At 44.0% G+C, this 24,131-nt stretch overlaps 12 non-coding genes across 12 annotated transcripts; 7 read left to right on the top strand and 5 right to left on the bottom strand.

Moving 5' to 3' along the window:
* The first annotated feature begins 5,770 nt into the window (after nucleotides 1-5,770).
* Nucleotides 5,771-5,852, top strand: trnas-gcu (transfer RNA serine (anticodon GCU)). Its single transcript has one exon. It is a non-coding gene; the product is annotated as a tRNA-Ser (tRNA).
* Nucleotides 5,853-8,688: 2,836 nt separating this feature from the next.
* Nucleotides 8,689-8,762, bottom strand: trnai-aau (transfer RNA isoleucine (anticodon AAU)). The gene has a single exon. It is a non-coding gene; the product is annotated as a tRNA-Ile (tRNA).
* A 790-nt stretch (nucleotides 8,763-9,552) lies between these two features.
* On the bottom strand, nucleotides 9,553-9,624 carry trnag-ucc (transfer RNA glycine (anticodon UCC)). Its single transcript has one exon. It is a non-coding gene; the product is annotated as a tRNA-Gly (tRNA).
* A 1,046-nt stretch (nucleotides 9,625-10,670) lies between these two features.
* trnas-aga (transfer RNA serine (anticodon AGA)) lies at nucleotides 10,671-10,752 on the top strand. The gene has a single exon. It is a non-coding gene; the product is annotated as a tRNA-Ser (tRNA).
* Nucleotides 10,753-10,965: 213 nt separating this feature from the next.
* On the top strand, nucleotides 10,966-11,036 carry trnag-gcc (transfer RNA glycine (anticodon GCC)). Its single transcript has one exon. It is a non-coding gene; the product is annotated as a tRNA-Gly (tRNA).
* Nucleotides 11,037-11,595: 559 nt separating this feature from the next.
* trnai-aau (transfer RNA isoleucine (anticodon AAU)) lies at nucleotides 11,596-11,669 on the top strand. The gene has a single exon. It is a non-coding gene; the product is annotated as a tRNA-Ile (tRNA).
* A 1,265-nt stretch (nucleotides 11,670-12,934) lies between these two features.
* On the top strand, nucleotides 12,935-13,016 carry trnas-aga (transfer RNA serine (anticodon AGA)). Its single transcript has one exon. It is a non-coding gene; the product is annotated as a tRNA-Ser (tRNA).
* A 213-nt stretch (nucleotides 13,017-13,229) lies between these two features.
* Nucleotides 13,230-13,300, top strand: trnag-acc (transfer RNA glycine (anticodon ACC)). The gene has a single exon. It is a non-coding gene; the product is annotated as a tRNA-Gly (tRNA).
* A 3,269-nt stretch (nucleotides 13,301-16,569) lies between these two features.
* On the bottom strand, nucleotides 16,570-16,643 carry trnai-aau (transfer RNA isoleucine (anticodon AAU)). Its single transcript has one exon. It is a non-coding gene; the product is annotated as a tRNA-Ile (tRNA).
* Nucleotides 16,644-17,188: 545 nt separating this feature from the next.
* Nucleotides 17,189-17,330, bottom strand: LOC138234928 (U4 spliceosomal RNA). Its single transcript, XR_011187999.1, has one exon. It is a non-coding gene; the product is annotated as a U4 spliceosomal RNA (small nuclear RNA).
* A 4,693-nt stretch (nucleotides 17,331-22,023) lies between these two features.
* Nucleotides 22,024-22,096, top strand: trnar-acg (transfer RNA arginine (anticodon ACG)). The gene has a single exon. It is a non-coding gene; the product is annotated as a tRNA-Arg (tRNA).
* Nucleotides 22,097-23,116: 1,020 nt separating this feature from the next.
* LOC138234854 (U4 spliceosomal RNA) lies at nucleotides 23,117-23,258 on the bottom strand. The gene has a single exon (XR_011187929.1). It is a non-coding gene; the product is annotated as a U4 spliceosomal RNA (small nuclear RNA).
* Between the last annotated feature and the right edge of the window lie 873 nt (nucleotides 23,259-24,131).

The raw sequence follows: 24,131 nt of genomic DNA, 5'->3' as shown, positions 1-24,131 counted from the left end.
GGTCAAAGAAAACAATCACTTGCGCTTCTTGCAGCCGGCAATCTTTTTCCACTGACAACCAAGAAATGGATTTCATCTTTCACAAGCTGTATGGATTTCTTCAAAAACAAGTTATTCCAGAAAGGAAATGAATTCTTGCATTAAACTGAACCAAGCTGTACATGTTTGTCTGAAATGAGACATTCGGCACAACAAGACACGGAGAGAGGCACCGCTGGTATTCAGACCCAGGATCGCCTGCTTACTAGGCGGGCACTTTAAGCCACTAGGGAACAGCACCAGCGGAGCACCGCGCTTTTACAGACACTTAGACACATCTGCATTCGGTGTGCACTTAACCTGCTCTCTGAGCCCGTTGCCTCCGTCCCATTTAATAGCAGAACTGACGCCAAGAGAAATGATGAGAAATGGCATTTATCGGGCACTTTTCATGTCCAAGGAGCTCAATGCCCTTGACACCTCCCCAAGGCGACAGAGCTGTGCATTCTTTGGCGACACCATTTTTTCTTTTGTTTAATTTCTATACTTATTGATAGAATAAAAACGATATGTCATGTACTGTAAGGGAAATGTCTCTTTTCATGGGGAAAGCTAGCACCAGCAAATGTTGTGTTTAGAAGAAGTGATTTAACATGACACGTGACCTAATTTACCGGAGCAAAAGCTCACCCAGCAAGCCCTGCTTTACTTCTACAGGAGAGAAGTACTGTAGAGTCTGCTAGATGTTCAGCTGGGTAGCTACTTCAGCATGCCTCGGCTGCAAAGGATCAAGTAATAGGTTTATTGCATGCTGAAAAGAGAAGAACGGAAACACAGCATTTCGACTGTGAGGTCTTCTCACACCTGAAGAAGCCTCACACCTGTAAAAGGCTCCATGGTTTTCTTTCTTCTCTTTTCAACATGGAATACACCTATTGTCTGCAAGATGTGACAATTTCATGGTGTTTTGGAAGAAAACCTTTTTTCTTTGAATTCAAAATCAATCGGAATTTCAGCACGACACATCAACACTTTTTCTGTTCTCTGTGGTAGAGTGCAAGCGCATGTTCCATGGGCCAGTGTTGTAATGGATAACGCGTTTGACTTCGAATCAGAAGATTGTAGGTTGGAGTCCTGCCTGGCTCGTGAGGCTTTTAAACCTCTCAGGTTCCTCGGTAACAGGTTGCCGTCATGTATATGAACTATAAAAAAGCATTTGCCACAACCCGTAAATTAGCACGCAAGTGCGGGCTAGTTAACACAGAACTGTATGGAGATCATCTCCAGCTCCGAGCTCAATTGCAATGAAAAAACATGCAGAACAGAACTGGAGAGCAGCTGAATTTGTGCTCAGTAGGGTGGGGAGGACTCAGCATTGCTATTGTTCTAATTATTATGAACTGCAGGGGATCTGAATCAGAACATGTCAGTTAGTTTGATCATTGCGTCAATATGTAGGCCACGTTAATATAGAATTATTACTTTGTCTGTCTCTTCTTTGTATATAGCTGAATGTCCCTGACAATTTCATGTTGCCTGCGATGTGTCCCCTCTCCCCACAGCAGTGGCAGATGACCAGCCGTCATCGCTCCCCCAGCATCGTCGCGCTGGGCGTCTCCTCCTCCCCATCTGATTCCCCGTGCGCCCCTCCGTTGGCGCCCACCGGTTTCCTCGAATACGGCATCAGTCTGCTCAGCCAGAGCCAGGGCCTGCTCCAAGGGGACCAGTGCGGCCAGCATCACGTGGCACTGCACCTCAGTCGGCGCCGGGGCCAGGAACGCCTGGAGCGCTATTTCCCGGTGGGCCTCCTCCGGGAGAGTAGGGTAACCCTGGCGGGCTAAGTAGGCCACGTCTGCGGCTGTTACCTTCACTGTTACCTGGATACCTCTTTATCTAGAACTCACTCTTCCCCCTGCCTGTCTGGCTTCTTTTAATCCTTCTGTGCCCAGATTGCAGCGGGTAAGATATTTTTCCAAGAAAAAAAGAGAAATTAAAAAAAGAGAAATTTCACCAGAGCCCCTGCTCATGTCTAATTTTTAGTTTAGAAGGATTCAAGCAAGATTTTGGATGAAAGGCAGCGACCTTAATCAAGCCCAAATCATAATTGAACCCATTCAGAGCCTACATTACATTTTAGTGTTTCATTCTGAGCAGAATGCCCTCACACCTGAAGAAGGCTTGCGTTTTCTTCTCTTTTAAGCATGTGTACAATGCTGTAATACAATTTAAAATAATTAAAAGTTTAAAAAGTATCAACTAAACTCCATTAATATCGAGTGTCTTTTATACAGCTTTTATACAGCTTTTAAGTATAGATTACACTTTTCTAAAATGTATTTAAAAAATAAAAACGATTACTAATCTAATCTTTCCACGTTTGATCCCAAAATCCCAAGAAAAATTAATCTAAACTAGGAGAAAGCTATGCTGAAAGTTTATTAATATACTTAGAAGACAAAGATAACAATTTATGTTGCATTTGTCTGATTGTGAATCAAAAAATACATTTAATTAACTGCTCTCAGTGACAGCTGACAATCCTCCATACACTCAAGTGAAAAATTAGTAATGCCAATGTAAACGTCGTATTTACAATTTGTTGATAATAGAAATGTTAAGTTCTCTAAAGCTTTTTGAGGCAGCAAAAGATTTGAACACCCTATATTGTAATGAGCTGCTGAGCTGAGAATGGGTTATGTTCCTGCTGTCAGAGGGGGTGGAAAGTGCCCGCGGTTATTTAATTAGTATTACAATTCACACTGATTCCCTTGCAAAGGTATGGACATAAGAATATTCGTGCGTGGTCAAAAAATGGCATTAAGCACTTAAAATTAATATGGTTAATAAGAGTAAACTGGAACATGCTGTAACAAGATCGGCTAAACTGGGATCTATCGCTTACGCCTGAAATTGGAGCTGCTGTCGCAGTGAATAGCGACTAATAAGTCTGTCTTTCTGTGGGGGGAAGGGAATCTGATCTGATCTGCAAACCTCCAACAGAGCTGTTCAACTGGTTTTTGTCGGGCACATCAAGTGTCAGGTGTAAGCGATAAATATATTTAGCTGAAAAGCTGTACAACGCAAGACATTTCAGTACTCTAGGTTTCGTGAAAAAGCACATTGTGCTGCTGTAATACAGTTTAAAATAATTAAAAGTCTAAACAGTATCAGCTTATGTATGGGTTGTAATTTAAAAAAAGTCAAAAACCGCACTCAAAATGCAATTTAGCGCTTTCTGGCAAGAGGAGACACCCAAATTAATAATGTAACATGCTACTGTTTGTGCATGGATATAGTTATAATGCTATTTCCTTAGACACGTGATTCCATGTTTTATTTTGAATCCCCGGCGGAACCGGGCATCCATAAGAATCAAGTACTGTAACAGGTTTATTCTATGCTGAAAAAAAAGAAGAAAGAAAACACATTCCATAAGAATCAGCGCCTTTATATAGCGCCTTTAAAGGTGGCTTCTCAAAACGCTTTACAGGATAAAAACAACAATAACAACAACAACAACAACAATATTGTGTTTCATTGCACTTTGACAGATTGTCTTTAAATCAACTGTTGATTTAAAGTTTGACAGTAAATGTTTATATTGTAACGCATACAGCCTCCATTTCTTATTAAAAATGTAGCCTAAGAGGGGGGGTCTGCTCTCACAATCCTCCATATACTCAAGTGAAAAATTAATAATGCCAATGTAAACATCGTATTTACAATTTGTTGATAATAAAAATGTTAAGTTTTTTAAAGCTTTGTGATAGTTTACCCAGTTTACCCATTGTTATTAAAAATGACTTGGATTCGAACATGTTGTGATATTTAGAAATATAAAAGTCAATTAACTGTCAATTTCCATATTTATGTCTTTATTTAGCGGTTTCATTAGTGACAAAGGCTAAACTTTCTTGGAAAAATGTCTTTGCTGTCTTGCTGATACGTTAAGCTTTCTAAACTCAGCCACAAAGTCATGTGACTGATTTTTCGCCCTGTTTCGTTGGTTAAACGCAATGATCACAAGCACCACCATGGTAACTGGGACATGTAGTTTTTAATTCAGATTGAATTATAACTGTACGTACTGTAGCGGCGAGGCTTATTAATAAGACAGAATTAAGTGTTGCTGTGCTTTCCCAAATGAGGCCCCATCTCCCTCTTCATCTCTGTGGTGCAGTAACAGAGAAGCTATTCATGCAGACTGATTTAAAGATGTTTTCTTTTGATAAGGTACAGCTCCCAAATGGGGATGCACTTAGCTAAGCCTGGCTATCATGATCAATGGTCATCCATTGGCGCCTAAAGGTCTGCAAGATTCCAAGAGAGAGCCTCATCCAAGTGGTCTACAACCCCAAGGTCAACATCACCAGAGCACCGTCGCAAGCTGAACAGCAAAGCCTGGCATAGAGCCAGAGAGCGCGGATTAGACAGCAACAAGCCTGCAACTGCTTTGTGCCCGCAGGAGATCTGAATCCCCAGAGATTGGATGAGTATTCAACTTCACTGCATGACAGCTCGAGAATTCAATTGTTATCCCAACCAGTTGATATCAATTTAATTCCTAAGAGTTATGTACTTGTTTTGAGTATCTAGTGTAGAAGTTATAACCAAGTTCATTTACGAAACGGTCTAAATGAATGATATACTGAACGTATGTCCTCTTGATATATGTAACTCTTTGTAACTGACTGAATATATACCTTTTGTATTCTGATAACCCTCTCGATAAGATCTGTTAGGTTTACATGCATATTCTATGTATTAATAAATGTATCCTCGTGTATTAGTACCTGTGTGTGTGCGTTGTTTGAGTTATGTCGCATGGTTGGATTCTAAAGCCATCAAAAGAATCAACTTTGTGATTTACTGCTATAATGAATAATTGTCTCAGTAAATCCCAAATCCTACAGAACTAGTGCCTTCAGAGAGCACACTACAGATGTTACCTATTTATCGTTGAACAGGATGTATGTGATGTGGCGACTAGGTTCAATTTTGTATCCTCTTTAAAAGATTAAGGATTGGGGTGAGTGTGATTTACCACCCTTTCAGCTAAGAACCCGACGTGCGGACCGTTTAAGCTGCATAGACTCGGTCGTTTAACTCTTCTCCATTAGCAGGGTTAAGGTTAAAGAAAAAAACATTGCTGACCTCTTTTTTTTTTGCCAGCCGCGAGCGCTGATTAGCAAGGTTTGTATTTCATGTTTTGCAAGTTGCATCCATTTTAAGAAAAACAAGTCGTTCAAGACAGGAAATGAATGCTTGCATTTAATTAAGTCTAGCCGTAGGCGGTTGTCCATAATGACCAGTTCTGTTTGAGAAGACAGAACAAAAAAGGCACCGCTGGGATTCAGAGCCAGGGTCTCCTGTTCACTAGGCAGGCGCTTTAAGCAACTAAGCCACGGCGCCCCAGGAGCACTGTCCTTTTGCAGCCACTTGGACACACCACTCAGACACATCTGCATTCGGTGTGTGCTCCGCCTGCTCGCTGAGCAAGTTGCCACCTTTACATACAATAGCAACATCAACACCAAGAGAAAGGGTGACAAATGGCTTTTATCTGGAACTTTTCATGTCCAAGGAGCTCGATGTGCTTTCTGTGTACAACAGGGCCACTGATCTCCACACTGGCCATTGAACCACAGCAGTGGCTTGCTGGCTTGACATCTCCCAAGGAAAATGTTGAAATCGCATGTGGAACAGGAAAATGACCCTCGAGTACGAGGGAAAAAAAAGAAAAAGATCATCTGGAGCGCGCCAACCCATGTCCGGACAGCCCACTTCTGTCGACGAGGTGGCTGAGTGGTTAAGGCGATGGACTGCTAATCCATTGTGCTCTGCACACATGGGTTCAAATCCCATCCTCGTCGCTCTCCATGTCTGACACGTGTGCCCGTTTGGCATTGGCCATCCTGTCGTTTGCTCCGGTTCTAGAGCTGTGCATTTTCTAGCGGTGGCTGAACATGGTATAGTAGGCTAACGTCGGTATCGAGCAGTAACAGTAATGGTATTTACGTGCCGCTGCTGCCAAGTAGCTCTGGTTTGAGACCGCGTTTTCACTTACTTGCAACGCAAACAGAGAAAGCGATTTTTGACAGTCTCTCGAGAGACTGCGCTAGGTGTTTAGGGATAGACTTTGTCAGTTCCCCCTGGGATGGTGGCCTCTCAAATAGTTTGTGATTCCTCTAGACGTTTATACAGTAGAAGCCTGCTTCGTGGCTTAAATCCAAGCTAAGGAAACGAGTTAGAGGTCTGATGCAGAACTGCGAATTCAATGAAGGGGAACACTACAGTACATTGCACTGTATGTGTGAGGAAAGCTGCCCCCTACTGTTCCTTGTCGACCGAACAGAGGACTGTAAAGGATACCGCTAAGAAACTTTAGGATGCTGGTTGGAATCCAGCTCCAAAGTAGCCCCTTTGGGTGTTATGTCATCAAAAAGTAAGAACAGCGAATCTCCATTTGATCAAAAGCGCAACAGAACTGTTTTCCGTGGAGCAGGTTTCAGACCCGTAGACCTGTTTTATTTGTAGGGCAGGGCGCATTCCCAAACGCGAATCTCCTGTTTTAGAAATGCTTTGGGCGGCGTGAAGTGAAAATAAGAAGTGGGCTCCAGATGCACATGGAAGCAATCAAGTGTTTCATCCGAGCTGTTTCAAAGACTGCTCAACAGCTTTCCTTTTACAGAGGCCCAACGATTAATGATGGGGGTGCACCCTTCAATGTGCCTTACGACTCTAGGGAGTGATTGAGACGATTCGTAGCGTGTGTTCATTTCCCTCTATTCCCCATGTTGCAGTGGTAAGACGGTGTGCATTCTGACAGCAATCTCTTTCAAAAAATGATTTTACCTTATCGCGGCTTTGCCCTTCTTGCCTCTTTGGACAATATCTCCATCTTGTGGTCGTTGTTGGTAATGTCTTCTTATGCCCTTTTTTATTTAAATTCTCTATTAGTTGATTATAGAATCTCTACAATGGAGTTGAAAACATCAGTTTTATAGCAGACAATATGACATTATTTATAGTCCAATTAGAAACTTATTACCCTGTTTTTAACATAATAACAAATTAAAATTGATTAAAACTAAGTTTGGAACACCAGGGAACATAACGAATGATTTTTAGGAAAACCATGAGGTTCTCTGTGTCCGATGCCTGCAAGGGGAGAAAGCTAGAATCCTTTGATTTTTTCAAAATTTGAAAATAAACATCATATAACAACTGCTTTCATTCCTAGGAATGAAAAATAACAATTTTTGAAGACATAGTAGTTTCTAAAACACTACAATAAAGTTAAAAACATCAGTTTTATATTACATTATTTTTAGTGAAATTAGTCATTTTTTGCACTATTTTTAATAAAATATCTAATTAAAAGTGATTAAAATTAAGTTTGGAACAACAAGGAACACAAAAAAAAAGATTTTTAGGAAAACCATGAGGTCCTCTGTGCCCGATGCCTGCAAGGGGAGAAAGCTAGAATCCTAAAAAAAAGTTATCAATTCTAGAGCCTAAGAGGAAAACAAGACAAATGTATATCTCCAAATAATTTTATGTGCTTCAGAAGAGCCCAGGAAAGTTTTTTGCATACATGAAACCACGCCCGTTTGCACATAAGCAGACATGGTTGCACACACGACTGCATGAAAGCACACGTGCATGTGAAGTCATCCTGTTGAGCATTTGAAAAGCCGCACCACGCCGCACTTGAAATAGCTCTTACATTAGTGGTAGACGCAGGAATCGCCGTTTTATTTACGCTCTTACCAACGCGATGGAAAGCAAAACAAAGCAAAGCAGAGCAAAACAAAACGAACAAACGAAAACCCTCACGTCCCGCACTTGCATATAACGCTGTTACGTGCCCAAGCGGTATTGTACGTCATCCTAGCACTGCACCCTGGGGCGTAAGGTATATGGGAACGAGCACACGCCACGAATCGTCTCGAATCACTCACTACAGCTGTAAGGCGCCTTGAAGCGTGCACCCCCAACATTCTTCTTTGCGCATCTGTGAAAGGTAAACTCTTGAGCAAACTCTGAACCAGCTCTAAGGAAACTAATCTGATTAGATGTTACTTTGACTCATCTTTTTACTCTCAGTGCTGGATTGCTCAAACTCCAGCTAGGGTTAGGTTTAACATTCCCACACTATTTAGACACTTTGTTTACGCTCAGTGCTGGATTTTTGGAACTTCAGGACGAGTGGGAATTTTCTCCTATCTGTCAATTCTGTTTTGTTTTGGAGACTCTTGGCTGCCTATGTTGTACAGTGCAGCGTGAATGAAACATTTTCCAAAACTGTGTCAGCTCAAAAGTTGTAAGAAAACCTCTCCAGCTGCTTTAACTCTCTTCATTTTTGTCATTTAATGTGACAATCGATGTATAACAGGAGCCTCACATATGCAAATGGTGAGGCTCCAGTTCGACACCACTTTACAGTATATGACAAAAGCATGGCAGACTGTGCCGGACCGGCAGATAACGTCCGCTTATTTTTACCATATTAAACATTGGAAATCCTCCCACTTGCATTTGTGACACTTGATTTTGGCTCCACCTAAGACACTCTTAAATCTTCAAACACTTTTCTCTTCTCCCGCAACACTCTTGTCTGTCGGCACTGTGTGGCAGCATTGCATGACAACCCATTTCACCACGGAAAGGAACCTAACAGCTTTGGTAAGAGAGGAGAAAAGGACCTGGCCCGTACGGGGATCGAACCCGCGACCTTGGCATTATTAGTACCACGCTCGAACCAACTGAGCTAACCGGCCTCGCAACAGTGCTCCTCTCTGTGCTGCAAAAAATCAAACTCAGGGAATTTCTTTTGTCCTCCTTTGAATAGAAAGCCGTGTAATTCAGTGTACGGGCTTTCTCGTGCAGTTTCATGGTTCTTGTAACCCAAATCCTACACTGGCCTGAAGTGCCCCCCCATTTCACAGCATTTTTCAGCTGATTTAAAATGTACCTAAAGGAGAAGCATTATTGAAGACCATCAATTACCAAGAGCTTTTGTCAAAGGTTTTGGTGGTCATTTTTAATGACCACAGAGCACTATGACCTCGGTTTTACATCTCATCCAAAAGACAGCGCCCTTTTACAACACAGCTTCTCGGAAGCTTTGTTTTTCCCTGTAGCTCACCCTCATCCAGGTACTGACCTGGCTCACACCTGCTTAGCTTCAGTGGGTTTTCAGTTGCGAGTTGCAAAAGTTGGGATGCAAGTGATGGAGCCGTTCGCTGCAAAAGCCACTGCATTGGCCAGGAATCAAAACCAAGCCTCCTGCGTGGCAGGCGAGAGTTCTAACAATGAACCACCAATGCTCAGTGCCTGTACCTTCAAAAAAGACGCTTTTTTGGTGCTCTGTGCAAAAAGCGTCGACATCTGCTTCCAGCTGCAAAATGCCATCCGCAGACGCTGTGAATTTATTTATTTAGACACCGCTCAGAATCCCCTGTAAGATTCTCCTTCAATTCCGTTTTGCAGTGCTTTAGCTCTTTCAAAAGGCTTCGCTTTGCTAGTCACAATCCAAGGCTCGTGACAGCATCTGAAAACACTCGCCACTGCGTTGGCCAGGGATCGAACCTGGGTCAACTGCTTGGAAGGTAGCTATGCTCACCACTATACCACCAACACACACCCGCCGGAGCCCTCCAGGACACCACCAGAGAATGCTCACGATTTCAGAAGCTGTCTCCGGGACGTGCTGATTCCACACATCCTGAATAAATCATGTTATTGTTAGTTGCTGTAGCTAGACGTTCAAATGAGTTTCATGGCCAGATGGACTGTTTCCTCAAGTGGTATAGTATTGCAGTAAGACAGCACGATGCCTGCAAGACTATGTCACGCTAAACACCACAGATTGTGTTTGTCCGTTCGTGTCAGTCGTCCTGCAGCCACGGGAAGTGGGACACAAACATGCTGCAATGCTTTCAAGACGTTAGGATTTGTTTGTGCAACATCCGAGAAGAGTACTTGTGGCTTGAATGTGACTGAGCAAGGTGTTTAAAGACAGAGACTGAAAACTGTTAAAGGATGAGTCAAAGAAACGTCTAATCGGATTAGTTTCCTTAGAGCTGGTTCAGAGTTTGCTCAAGAGTTTACCTTTCACAGATGCGCAAAGAAGAATGTTGGGGGTGCACGCTTCAAGGCGCCTTACAGCTGTAGGGAGTGATTCGAGACGATTCGTGGCGTGTGCTCGTTCCCATATACCGTACGCCCCGGGGTGCAGTGCTAGGATGATGTACAATACCGCTTGGGCACGTAACGGCGTTATACGCAAGGTTTTCGTTTGTTCGTTTTGTTTTGCTCTGCTTTGCTTTGTTTTGCTTTCCATCGCGTTGGTAAGAGCGTAAATAAAAAGGCGATTCCTGCGTCTACCACTAATGTAAGAGCTATTTCAAGTGCGACGTGGTGCGGCTTTTCAAATGCTTGTGGGCATTTCTCTGTTGTTGATTCTTTTTTTGTGTGTAACAAAGTGGCATTTTCATGTCCGGACGGGGAGACTTTATCATTCCGACATGAAGCCACCCTTAAGTCCTCTGAGGCGTGTCTGTCTGCAAGGCTTGTATTTTGGAAATGTTTTTTTGAAACGGAGAACGACTTTGAAATAGGCTTCCGCCGGCGCCTCGCGTTCCAGGTAAGATTGTAGCAAGAACGCAGCGGCAGTGGGGCTTGCTGTAGTCGTGGCCGAGTGGTTAAGGCGATGGACTAGAAATCCATTGGGGTCTCCCTGCGCAGGTTCGAATCCTGCCGACTACGTTATCCGCCTCTAGTCGGTGTGTTTCGGCGCAAGCAAAGAAGCGCGCCTCTTTGCTGTTCCTGGTGGTTTTAAAACGCCCAATCGCTTGTACCCGCTGCCTTGGAAATAAGTTCTTCAGCGTCCGCGAATGGCATTTTGCAGCTGGAAGCAGATGTCGACGCGTTTTGCACAGAGCACCAAAAAAGCGTCTTTTTTGACAGCCCAGGCACTGAGCATTGGTGGTTCAGTGGTAGAATTCTCGCCTGCCACGCGGGAGGCTCGGGTTCGATTCCCGGCCAATGCAGTGGCTTTTGCAGCGAGCGGCTCCATCACTTGCATCCCCTTGCAACTCGCAACTCAAAAAACCCACTGAAGCTAAGCAGGTGTGAGCCAGGTCAGTACCCGGATGAGGGTGAGCTACAGGGAAAAACAAAGCTTCCAGCTGGAAGCGGTGTTAATGGTGCCGGCGGTGGGGCGCTCGCCCTGAGGTCTGTGCGGGTCCCAATGCCCCAGTATAGTGACGGAGATGCTGTGTTGTAAAAGGGCGCTGTCTTTTGGATGAGATGTAAAACCGAGGTCACAGCGCTCTGTGGTCATTCAAAATGACCACCAAAACCTTTGACAAAAGCTCTTGGTAATTGATGGTCTTCAATAATGCTTCTCCTTTAGGTACATTTTAAATCAGCTGAAAAATGCTGTGAAATGGGGGGGCACTTCAGGCCAGTGTAGGATTTGGGTTACAAGAACCATGAAACTGCACGAGAAAGCCCGTACACTGAATTACACGGCTTTCTATTCAAAGGAGGACAAAAGAAATTCCCTGAGTTCGATTTTTTGCAGCACAGAGAGGAGCACTGTTGTGAGGCCGGTTAGCTCAGTTGGTTTGAGCGTGGTGCTAATAACGCCAAGGTCATGGGTTCGAGCCCCGTACTGGCCAGTTCCTTTTCTCCTCTCTTACCAAAGCTGTTAGGTTCCTTTCCGTGGTGAGAGGGGTTGTCATGCAACGCTGCCACATAGTGCCGACAGACAAGAGTGTTGCGGGAGAAAAGTGTTTGAAGATTTAAGAGTGTCTTAGGTGGAGCCAAAATCAAGTGTCACAAATACAAGTGGGAGGATTTCCAATGTTTAATATGGTAAAAATAAGCGTAAGTTATCTGCCGGTCCGGCACAGTCTGCCATGCTTTTGTCATATACTGTAAAGTGGTGTCGAACTGGGTGTCGAACTGGAGCCTCACCATTTGCATATGTGAGGCTCCAGTTATACATCGAGTGTCACATTAAATGACAAAAATGAAGAGAGTTAAAGCAGCTGGAGAGGTTTTCTTACAACTTTTGAGCTGACACAGTTTTGGAAAATGTTTCCTTCACGCTGCACTGTACAACATAGGCAGCCAAGAGTCTCCAAAACAAAACAGAATTGACAGATAGGAGAAAATTCCCACTCATCCTGAAGTTCCCAAAATCCAGCACTGAGCGTAAACAAAGTGTCTAAGTAGCGTGGGAATGCTAACCCTAACCCTAGCTGGAGTTTGAGCAATCCAGCACTGAGCGTAAAAAGATGAGTCAAAGTAACGTCTAATCGGATTAGTTTCCTTAGAGCTGGTTCAGAGTCTGCTCAAGAGTTTACCTTTCACACATGCGCAAAGAAGAATGTTGGGGGTGCACGCTTCAAGGCGCCTTACAGCTGTAGGGAGTGATTCGAGACGATTCGTGGCGTGTGCTCGTTCCCATATACCGTACGCCCCGGGGTGCAGTGCTAGGATGATGTACAATACCGCTTGGGCACGTAACGGCGTTATACGCAAGGTTTTCGTTTGTTCGTTTTGTTTTGCTCTGCTTTGCTTTGTTTTGCTTTCCATCGCGTTGGTAAGAGCGTAAATAAAAAGGCGATTCCTGCGTCTACCACTAATGTAAGAGCTATTTCAAGTGCGACGTGGTGCGGCTTTTCAAATGCTTGTGGGCATTTCTCTGTTGTTGATTCTTTTTTTGTGTGTAACAAAGTGGCATTTTCATGTCCGGACGGGGAGACTTTATCATTCCGACATGAAGCCACCCTTAAGTCCTCTGAGGCGTGTCTGTCTGCAAGGCTTGTATTTTGGAAATGTTTTTTTGAAACAGAGAACGACTTTGAAATAGGCTTCCGCCGGCGCCTCGCATTCCAGGTAAGATTGTAGCAAGAACGCAGCGGCAGTGGGGCTTGCTGTAGTCGTGGCCGAGTGGTTAAGGCGATGGACTAGAAATCCATTGGGGTCTCCCCGCGCAGGTTCGAATCCTGCCGACTACGTTATCCGCCTCCAGTCGGTGTGTTTCGGCGCAAGCAAAGAAGCGCGCCTCTTTGCTGTTCCTGGTGGTTTTAAAACGCCCAATCGCTTGTACCCGCTGCCTTGGAAATAAGTTCTTCAGCGTCCGCGAATGGCATTTTGCAGCTGGAAGCAGATGTCGACGCGTTTTGCACAGAGCACCAAAAAAGCGTCTTTTTTGAAGGCCCAGGCACTGAGCATTGGTGGTTCAGTGGTAGAATTCTCGCCTACCACGCGGGAGGCTCGGGTTCGATTCCCGGCCAATGTAGTGGCTTTTGCGGCGAGCGGCTCCATCACTTGCAACTCGCAACTGAAAACCTACTGAAGCTAAGCAGGTGTGAGCCAGGTCAGTACCCGGATGAGGGTGAGCTACAGGGAAAAACAAAGCTTCCAGCTGGAAGCGGTGTTAATGGTGCGCTCACCCTGACGTCACCCTTAACGCTCACCCTGAGGTCTGTGTTGGTCCCAATGCCACAGCATAGTGACAGACAAGAGTGTTGCGGGAGAAGAGAAATGTGTTTGAAGATTTAAGAGTGTCTTAGGTGCAGCAGAAATAAAGTGTCACAAATGCAAGTGGTTGGATTTCCATTGTTTAATATGGTAAAAATAAGCTGAAGTTATCTACCGGTCCGGCACAGTCTGCCATGCTTTTGTCATATACTGTAAAGTGGTGTCGAACTGGTAGTGTTACATTAAATGACAAAAATGAAGAGAGTTAAAGCAGCTGGAGAGGTTTTCTTACAACTTTTGAGCTGACACAGTTTTGGAAAATGTTTCCTTCACGCTGCACTGTACCACATAGGCAGCCAAGAGTCTCCAAAACAAAACAGAATTGACAGTCATATAATGTCCATTAACCCCGGTTTTAAAAGCAGCATCATGTCTGCCATCATAAGAATATGAGTCCAATATTTTAGAATATAGTCAGAATGACTTCTAACCTTACCTGTGGCGTCTTTAATCCCTATTGCTCAATGCACGGTGAAAGCATTGCATACGTGTCTGACAATGAGGAATGACAGTCATTTGCCTGTTTCACAAATGATCGTATTTTACTAGAGATTCTGTTTGGGATTCAGCTGTGCATTCGGACAGCAATCCCTTTCAAGAAATGATACGTTCTGGATGAGGTCAAAGGTGCTGAAACGCTGTATTTAGGATGTTTGCAGTGATTGTGTCTCCTGCTTCAACGCAGTGATATATAGATGTGCTCCTGTAATTTATTGGTACATGCCCTGGGCAGTAAGCAGTCTGAGGATTTATTTCCAGACGGCATAGAGCAGTGAAGTAGTGAAGTAGTGCAACACACTTTATCATTATATTATTAGAACCTATTCTACTTAAATTATAACATTATACACAATTTGAGTTCATTTTAAAAATTAAAAGGTAATGAAAGGAATGCATATTAATGAGAAAGATAATACCGATATGCATGTGATAATCTTCCTTATATCATGTAGTGCGTCATTTTGACACTTTGTGGGCATGAAATACAAAGAAAATCATGTTCTATGGTACAAGATAAATACAAAACTTAAGCTTTTATTTTAATAAGATTTGTTTATAAAGCATAAGCAATCATTTATTACATTAATATATGTGAAAATAACATTTTAGCATCATATTATTACATACAGGTCTTTAGCTTCAACACAGTGATATATATATATATGCTCACTGATTTTTTGGTACATGCCCAGGTCAATAATCAGAATGAGGATTTATTTCCAGACGGGCTACAGGTAGTGTTGTGAAATACTTCAACACACTGGATCGCAGATTTAGACCCCCTGCACTCTTACTCCTTAAAAACCAAAGAAATGAAGATATGTAGCAATCACATTGTAACAGGGGTGACAGTGACTTAATGCTTATACTAGTGGACTTCTGGTACCTTTAGGGTACGGTGTTCCCTGAAGGGCTCTCAAACCCCGCATTTCAGATGCCTAGCTGTATCGCTGATCTATTCCACCTCAGAATCACTTTTAAACCTTACCTCTGGTATCTTTAATCCCTATTGCTCAACGCATGGTGAAAGTATTGCATAAATGTGTCTGAAAATGAGCAATGGGCACCTGAGAGACTCATTTGCCTGTTTCACAAATGATCATATTTGACTAGAGATTCTGTTTGGGATTCAGTTGTGCATTCTGACAGCAATCCCTTTCAAAAAACGATACATTCTGGATGAGGTCAAAGGTGCAGGAACACTGTATTTAGGATGTGTTTTAAAATCCATTGACTGATCCCCGAATCCTGAAGTTTCTTCGCATGATATCGGGCTTGCAACCACTTTCTGAAAAATGATGAAAAATGCCAAAAATGAAAAAAAAGTTATCAATTCTAGAGCCTAATTTATATCTCCAAATAATTTTATGTGCTTCAGAAGAGCCCAGGAAAGTTTTTTGCATACATGAAACCACGCCCGTTTGCACGTAAGCAGACATGGTTGCACACACGACTTCATGAAAGCACGCGTGCATGCGAAGTCATCCTGTTGAGCATTTGAAAAGCCGCAACACGCCGCACTTGAAATAGCTCTTACATTAGTGGTAGACGCAGGAATCGCCTTTTTATTTACGCTCTTACCAACGCGATGGAAAGCAAAACAAAGCAAAGCAGAGCAAAACAACGAACAAACAAAAACCCTCACGTCCCGCACTTGCAAATAACGCCATTACGTGCCCAAGCGGTATTGTACGTCATCCTAGCACTGCACCCCCGGTGTACGGTATATGGGAACGAGCACACGCCACGAATCGTCTCGAATCACTCCCTACAGCTGTAAGGCACCTTGAAGCGTGCACCCCCAACATTCTTCTTTGCGCATCTGTGAAAGGGAAATTCTTGAGCAAACTCTGAACCAGCTCTAAGGAAAATAATCAGATTAGACATTACTTTGACTCATCTTTTTACGCTCAGTGCTGGATTGCTCAAACTCCAGCTAGGGTTAGGGTTAGCATTCCCACGCTACTTAGACACTTTGTTTATGCTCAGTGCTTGATTTTGGGAACTTCAGGACGAGTGGGAATTTTCTCCTATCTGTCAATTCTGTTTTGTTTTGGAGACTCTTGGCTGCCTATGTTGTACAGTGCAGCGTGAAGGAAACATTTTCCAAAACTGTGTCAGCTCAAAAGTTGTAAGAAAACCTCTCCAGCTGCTTTAACTCTCTTGATTTTTGTCATTTAACGTGACACTCGATGTATAACTGGAGCCTCACATATGCAAATGGTGAGGCTCCAGTTCGACACCCAGTTCCACACCACTTTACAGTATATGACAAAAGCATAGCAGACTGTGCCGGACCGGCAGATAACTTCTGCTTATTTTTACCATATTAAACATTGGAAATCCTCCCACTTGCATTTGTGACACTTGATTTTGGCTCCACCTAAGACACTCTTAAATCATCAAACACTTTTCTCTTCTCCCGCAACACTCTTGTCTGTCGGCACTATGTGGCAGCGTTGCATGACAACCCATCTCACCACGGAAAGGAACCTAACAGCTTTGGTAAGAGGGGAGAAAAGGACCTGGCCCGTACGGGGCTCGAACCCACGACCTTGGCGTTATTAGCACCACACTCTAACCAACTGAGCTAACCAGCCTCACGACAATGGTCCTCTCTGTGCTGACACTGCTCATGATGTTTCCCGAGCCGAAACACAGTGCGTTTTTCCAAGCCATTTGACAAAGCCCGCCCACTGAAAACTGCAGCAGATCGTGTAAAGACGTTCAACTTTGTAATTACTGCACGCACAGGAAGCAGAATAAATTCCTCTTTTCAAACTGTCAAAGGTTTGCTTTGCGAACGCTGCAGGACATCGCACAATCTCTTTTGAACGGGGACAAACGATTTCTTATGGGGCGCAGTAAGTACAGAAGATTAAAAAGCTCCACTCATGCCGACGATGCAGCATGAAGAAGCGCAACCTAACGTTTGACAGACAAAGGCCGGGCGCCGCTACGAGCAATATGAAATCAAACTGACAGCACACAGCGTTTCGCGCTTACTCAAAAGTGATCTCGACAGACGCTGTTCTCTGCATAACGCTGAAAGAGCTAAAGAGCGTTTCTGTTGAGACGTAACAAGCTCGTTTCTTTTTACCATGATGTCACCATGACAAAATCTGTCTTTAAACACCTTGCTCAGTCTCTGACGAGACTGTCAAAAATTGCTTTCGCCGATTGTATTGCAAACCGGCGGAAGCGGGGTATTGGGAAAAGTTTTCAACTAGCAATAATCGCGCCTCGGCTAAACCTCACAGGCTACGATACTGCCACTGCGCAAAGCTGATGGTTGCCAGGCAACCGCGGGGATCCTATGGAAATCGTTATCGATCGTCTCATGGCATGTCGTTGCTGTAACGCTTCATATTTGTCCTCTTCTTCATCTAGCTTGAGGTTTTGAAGAATTTCATGACAGACAAGGGCTCCGTCGGGAACAAAGGGCGTTGTGAGAAAACCGTTGCTTATTTTCAGCAGCAGAAATACAACCCTTTAAATACAAGATGACAGAACAATGACGAAGGGCATGCCGGGAGGAACTCATGCACTACAGAGGAAAGGGGGCGGGCACGTACAGTTCACATTCAAGCCACAAGTACTCTTCTCGGATGTTGCACAAACAAATCCTAACGTCTTGAAAGCATTGCAGCATGTTTGTGTCCCACTTTCCGTGGCTGCAGGACGACTGACACGAACGGACAAACACAATCTGTGGCGTTTAGCGTGACATAGTCTTGCAGGCATCGTGCTGTCTCACTGCAATACTATACCGCTGGAGGAAACAGTCCATCTGGCCATGAAACTCATTTAAACGTCTAGCTACAGCAACTAACTATATCATGATTTATTCAGGATGTGTGGAATCAGCACGTCCCGGAGACAGCTTCCGAAATCGTGAGCATTCTCTGGTGGTAGGGGCGTTCAAGATGGCGCTCAGGTGGGAGGTAAAGTTTAGTGGTTGAGGAGTTTTTTTGAGTTTTTCATGACCTGAATGTTAATTTTTGCTTTTTTTGACTACAGAAAAATAAAGACTTAACACTACTTGTTTAAACTTCAGTTATAATTGAAAGAAAAAAAAAAGATTTTTTTTAGGTTTAAGAATTTCGATATGAGTAACACTGGGAAAAGAAAAGAGAGTGCTGGGTCCTCGAAGGAGAAATCTAAGATACCTCAATCGTATATGTATAGCACTACAAGAAAATCGATGGAACTACAGGGAAAAGTGAAGCAGCTGGAGGGGACGTGGAAAGAGTGCTGGAGATGCGCTCGTACGGTAGAGCCGGAGTCCCTGCCCAGCACCCCTGTGAAAACCCCGGCGGCCAAGAGAGGAAGGGGTGACCTGACGCTGGAGGAGCTCCAAACCAACATCTTTAACATGATGGGTGAGCTGAAGGAAATGATTCGATTTAATACAGTCGCAATCGAAAGTCTTAAAAAGTCCATGGACTGTGTGTTTAAAGAGGTTGAAGACTTAAAGAGTGAAGTAAAAGTTCTTAAACAAGTAAATACCGAACAAGAAAAGCATATTAAAGAACTTGAATTGAAAGTGAACGATGTAGATAGATACTGTCGACGATGGAATTTAAAATTATTTGGAGTTAAAGAGGAACGTGATAAGGACCTTGTTGCAACAGTGAAGGGTATCTGTAAAAGGACCCTGCCGGACCAGGAGGACGTAATATCGGCCATTGACTTTGTTCACAGGCTCGGGAGAGCGAACATGTCTGGGCAAGTGCGCCCCAGATCGATTATAATACAGTTCACCAAGAGGACGGCGAGGGACATGCTGTGGCGAGCGGCGAGGGGGAATGAGTATTTGAATGGGAACAAACTGAGGTTTGCAGAGGAACTGTCTGCCGCGGGCAGGAGCACCAGGAACCAGCTGTGGCCCCAGGTTGAAGCTGCCAGAAGAGAGGGGAGGAGAGCCTACTTTGTGGGAGCGAGGGCCTTTGTGGACGGGAAGGAGATTTGCTCTCAGTGACTGCTCAGTTAATGATTATGTTTGGTTTTATTTGTTATACCAGTATATACTAGTGTTTCTTTAGTGTTAGTTTGGAATGCTGTAGTTAAGTGTTAAGGACTGTTATAGTTCTGGTTCTTTGAAAAACTCAATAGTTTAGACAGTCTTAGAGTTAGTTATTTGCTTTTGTGTATGTCTTTTTCATGAATGCCAGAGGTACTCGAAATGTTGTTAAAAGAAAAACGTTTTTTTTGTTTTGTAAAAAACTGTGCTGAGTTTTATTTTTTTACAGGAAACGCATGCATGTTGAAACTAAAGTTTATAATTGAGAAATATTAAAGCAAGGAAAATATGATACATGTAAAATATACAATTTGATCACATAATTACTTAATTACCTCTGGTAGTTAAATGTTTTTTTTTTCTGCTGCGTTTTTTTTCTCTTGTACATGACTCTGATCCTCTTGTTGTATTTGTATTTGTAAATTCTACATGTTTAATAAAAATAAAAAAAAAGCATTATAATCAAGTGCAGGAGCTGAGGGCTTTTGTTTTGTTTCGTTTTCCATGGCGTTCGTAAGCACGCAAATCAAAGGCAATTCTTGCGTCTAACACGAATGTAAATGCTTTTGAAAGTGCAGTGCAGGGAATGCGCCCTGCCCTACAAATAAAACAGGTCTACGGATCTGAAACCTGCTCCACGGAAAACAGTTCTGTTGCGCTTTTGATCAAAGGGAGATTCTCTGTTCTTACTTTTTGATGACATAACACCCAAAGGGGCTTCTTTGGAGCTGGATTCCAACCAACATCCTAAAGTTTCTTGCGGTATCCTTTACAGTCCTCTGTTCGGTCGACAAGGAACAGAAGGGGGCAGCTTTCCTCAACATACAGCGCAATGTACTGTAGTGTTCCCCTTCATTGAATTCGCAGTTCTGCATCAGACCTCTAACTCGTTTCCTTAGCTTGGATTTAAGCCACGAAGCAGGCTTCTACTGTATAAACGTCTAGAGGAATCACAAACTATTTGAGAGGCCATCATCCCAGGGGGAACTGACAAAGTCTATCCCTAAACACCTAGCGCAGTCTCTCGAGAGACTGTCAAAAATCGCTTTCTCCGTTTGTGCTGCAAGTAAGTGAAAACGCGGTCTCAACCCAGAGCCACTTGGCAGCAGCGGCACGTAAATACTGTTACTGCCACTGCTTGATACCGACGTTAGCTTACTATACCATGTTCAGCCACCGCTAGAAAATGTAAGGCTCTAGTACTGGAGCAAACAAAGGGAGGGCCAACGTCGAACGGGCACACGTAGAGAGCAACGAAGATGGGACTCAAACCCATGCGTGCAGAGCACAATGGATTAGCAGTCCATCGCCTTAACCACTCAGCCACCTCGTCGACAAAACTGAGCTGTCCAGACATGGGTTGGCGCGCTCCAGATGATCTTTTTCTTTTTTTTCCCTCGTACTCGAGGGTCCTTTTCCTGTTCCACATGCGATTTCAACATTTTCCTTGGGAGATGTCAAGCCAGCAAGCCACTGCTGTGGTTCAGTGGCCAGTGTGGAGTTCAGTGGCCCTGTTGTACACAGAAAGCACATTGAGCTCCTTGGACATGAAAAGTTCCAGATAAAAGCCATTTGTCATCCTTTCTCTTGGTGTCGATGTTGCTATTGTATGTAAAGGTGGCAACTTGCTCAGCGAGCAGGCGGAGCACACACCGAATGCAGATGTGTCTGAGTGGTGTGTCCAAGTGGCTGCAAAAGGACAAGACTCCCGGGGCACCGTGGCTTAGTTGGTTAAAGCGCTTGTCTCTTAAACAGGAGATCCTGGGTCCGAATCCCAGTGGTGCCTTCTTTGTTCTGTCTTCTCGAACAGAACTGGTCCTTACAGACAACCGCCTATGGCTAGACTTAATTAGATGCAAGTATTCATTTCCTGTCTTTAACGCGACTTGTTTTTCTTAAAATGGATGGAACTTGCAAAACATGAAATACAAACATTGCTAATCAGCGCTAGCGGCTGGCAAAAAAAAAGAAGTCAGCAATGTTTTTTTTCTTTAACCTTAACCCTGCTAATGGAGAAGAGTTAAACGACCGAGTCTATGCAGCTTAAACGGTGCTCACGTCGGGTTCTTAGCTGAAACGGTGGTAAATCACGCTCACCGCAGTCCTTAATCTTTTAAAAGGATACAAAATTGAACCTAGTCGCCACATCACATACATCCTGTTCAACGATAAAAAGGTGACATCTATCCTCGATCCAGAGTAAATCTCACGTTGAGGGCATATTTTTTTCCACTTTACCATGAGTCAGGCTCAGCTGCACAGAGGCGAGAGCAGAGCAATGAGGTCACGGGGACAGGGGAGTCACACGCTGGCGGTTTAAACACGCGGAAGAAAACTGAGGGATCCACAGTATGTGGACCCTCCGTGCGCCATCAGTCCGCACTCCGGACTCTGAATCCTGCCATCCAAGTTAAGATCTCGGCGGAACCTGAGGCGCAGTTCCTTCTTAAAACGTAATCTGGTGAGCATTTCTAGAATCGTACTTGTATAGATGCAGCCCTTAATGTGTTGCTAGGTTAAAATTGATGACTTCTTGAACTTCAGTAGGCAACTGCCCTCTTGATTTCGGATTTAATTTCTTTATTACAGGGGCGCTTTTATGAAGACAGAGTCATGTTCAGGTACTTTGCTTGATGGAGGAAGCATATTTCGGACTCTGTGATCTGCTCACCTGGAAAGGTCTGCTGTACTACTACAAGAGAGAAGTAGAGTCTGGAAGAATGGACAATTTTATGATGCTTTGGAAGATAATGTTTTTTTTTTCTTTGAAATCGAAATGAATCAGAATATCAGTGCAAAAGACAAACTCTTGGTTTGGTTTAAAGAGAAATGGTTTTAAAACAGACAAAATGTAGAAAACAGGTGTTTCTCACTTTTGGAAAAGAATGGACCGGGGGTAATATTTTACTAGTTGCAGTGCTGATCTCACTGGGTTACAGTCCTGCAGTGTCACACCAGGGCCAGTGGCGCAATGGATAACGCGTCTGACTACGGCTCAGGAGATTGCAGGTTCGACTCCTGCCTGGCTCGGGTCGTTTTTAAACGCATCGGGCTACTCCCTAAGTAGTCTGTGCTACTTACTGCATTGTAATCGAACCCAGTAAGAGATTTCCTTCATGTAAATGAACTGCACCTGACAGCTTTAGAAAAACACCTGGGCTCAGTACGGTGCTGAGAGCTCAGCGTTGCTGTTCTAATTAGCACGCACTGCATCGACTATGAGCCCGAACTTTTCAATTATTCCGATCAGTAAGTCAACACGTAGTCCACATGAACGGTAGAAATATTCTCTTGTCTGTCTCTTGTTTGTATAGAACTGAATGTCCCTGACAATGTACTGTTAGTTTTAATTGAAGAACGGCATTTGTGTTCAAATATACCAGACAAGTTTATGTAACTGCTCATGCGACACTCAGTTGTAATTAGTCAAGAAATAAAGTCGAACAACAGCTGCGAGTTTGATTGTGAACGTATGAGATTGCAGCGCTTTTTACTTCCATTGACAAATGATAGATATTCGAAGAGAGATCCTTCAGACCAGCAAGCAAACCCACGGCTATTTCGGTTTTCTATCTAGGCAACGTTGGTGTCTGCAATAGCATACATGAAAGCGTGATGCAGGGTGAGCGCCCCCCCACCGGCACCATTAACACCGCTTCCAGCTGGAAACTTTGTTTTTCCCTGTAGCTCACCCTCATCCGGGTACTGACCTGGCTAACAAATGCTTTGCTTCAGTGGGTTTTCAGTTGCGAGTTGCAAGGGGATGCAAGTGATGGAGCCGCTCGCTGCAAAAGCTACTGCTTTGGCTGGGAATCGAACCAGAGCCTCCCACATGGTAAGCGAGAATTCTACCACTGAACCACCAATGCTCAGTACCCAGGCCTTCAAAAAAGACGCTTTTTTGGTGCTCTGTTAAAAAAGCGTCGACATTACCTCTTTCAAAAGGCTTCACTTTCCTAGTCACATTACAAGGCTCATTGAACCCGGGCTGTTTCCTCCAGCGGTATAGTATTGCAGTTAGACAGCACGATGCCTGCAAGACTATGTCACGCTCTGACGAGACTGTCAAAAATTGCTTTCGCCGATTGTATTGCAAACCGGCGGAAGCGGGGTATTGGGAAAAGTTTTCAACTAGCAATAATCGCGCCTCGGCTAAACCTCACAGGCTACGATACTGCCAATGCGCAAAGCTGACGGTTGCCAGGCAACCGCGGGGATCCTATGGAAATCGTCATCAATCGTCTCATGGCATGTCGTTGCTGTAACGCTTCATATTTGTCGTCTTCTTCTAGCTTGAGGTTTTGAAGAATGTCATGACAGACAAGGGCTCCGTCGGGAACAAAGGGCGTTGTGAGAAAACCGTTGCTTATTTTCAGCAGCAGAAATACAACCCTTTAAATACAAGATGACAGAACAATGACGAAGGGCATGCCGGGAGGAACTCATGCACTACAGAGGAAAGGGGGCGGGCACGTACAGTTCACATTCAAGCCACAAGTACTCTTCTCGGATGTTGCACAAACAAATCCTAACGTCCTGAAAGCATTGCAGCATGTTTGTGTCCCACTTCCCGTGGCTGCAGGACGACTGACACGAAGGGACAAACACAATCTGTGGCGTTTAGCGTGACATAGTCTTGCAGGCATCGTGCTGTCTCACTGCAATACTATACCGCTGGAGGAAACAGCCCGGGTTCGATGAGCATTGGAATGTGACTAGGAAAGTGAAGCCTTTTGAAAGAGGTAAAGCACTGCACAACGGAACTGAGGGAGAATCTTACAGGGGATTCTGAGCGGTGTCTGCATACACGCAGTCCGATACGGGTGCTGAAAGCTTGAGCTACTCTCAATGTCATGCTGCCTTTCCTCGGAGTAAATCTGTTACATTGAAAGAATGCTTCTGGCAGGTTCAAAAAGGGACCTTTGTTAATTGGAGAAATCAATGATTTCGAATGAATTCTGTATGCGTTAAAAGACAGCTATACACAGAAAACATGCAGGACACTGCTCATGATGTTTCCCGAGCCGAAACACAGTGCGTTTTTCCAAGCCATCTGACAAAGCCC

The sequence above is a fragment of the Lepisosteus oculatus genome, unplaced genomic scaffold, assembly GCF_040954835.1.
Source record: "Lepisosteus oculatus isolate fLepOcu1 unplaced genomic scaffold, fLepOcu1.hap2 HAP2_SCAFFOLD_76, whole genome shotgun sequence".
Taxonomy (NCBI): domain Eukaryota; kingdom Metazoa; phylum Chordata; class Actinopteri; order Semionotiformes; family Lepisosteidae; genus Lepisosteus; species Lepisosteus oculatus.
This window is presented reverse-complemented; position numbering and strand designations above follow the sequence as displayed.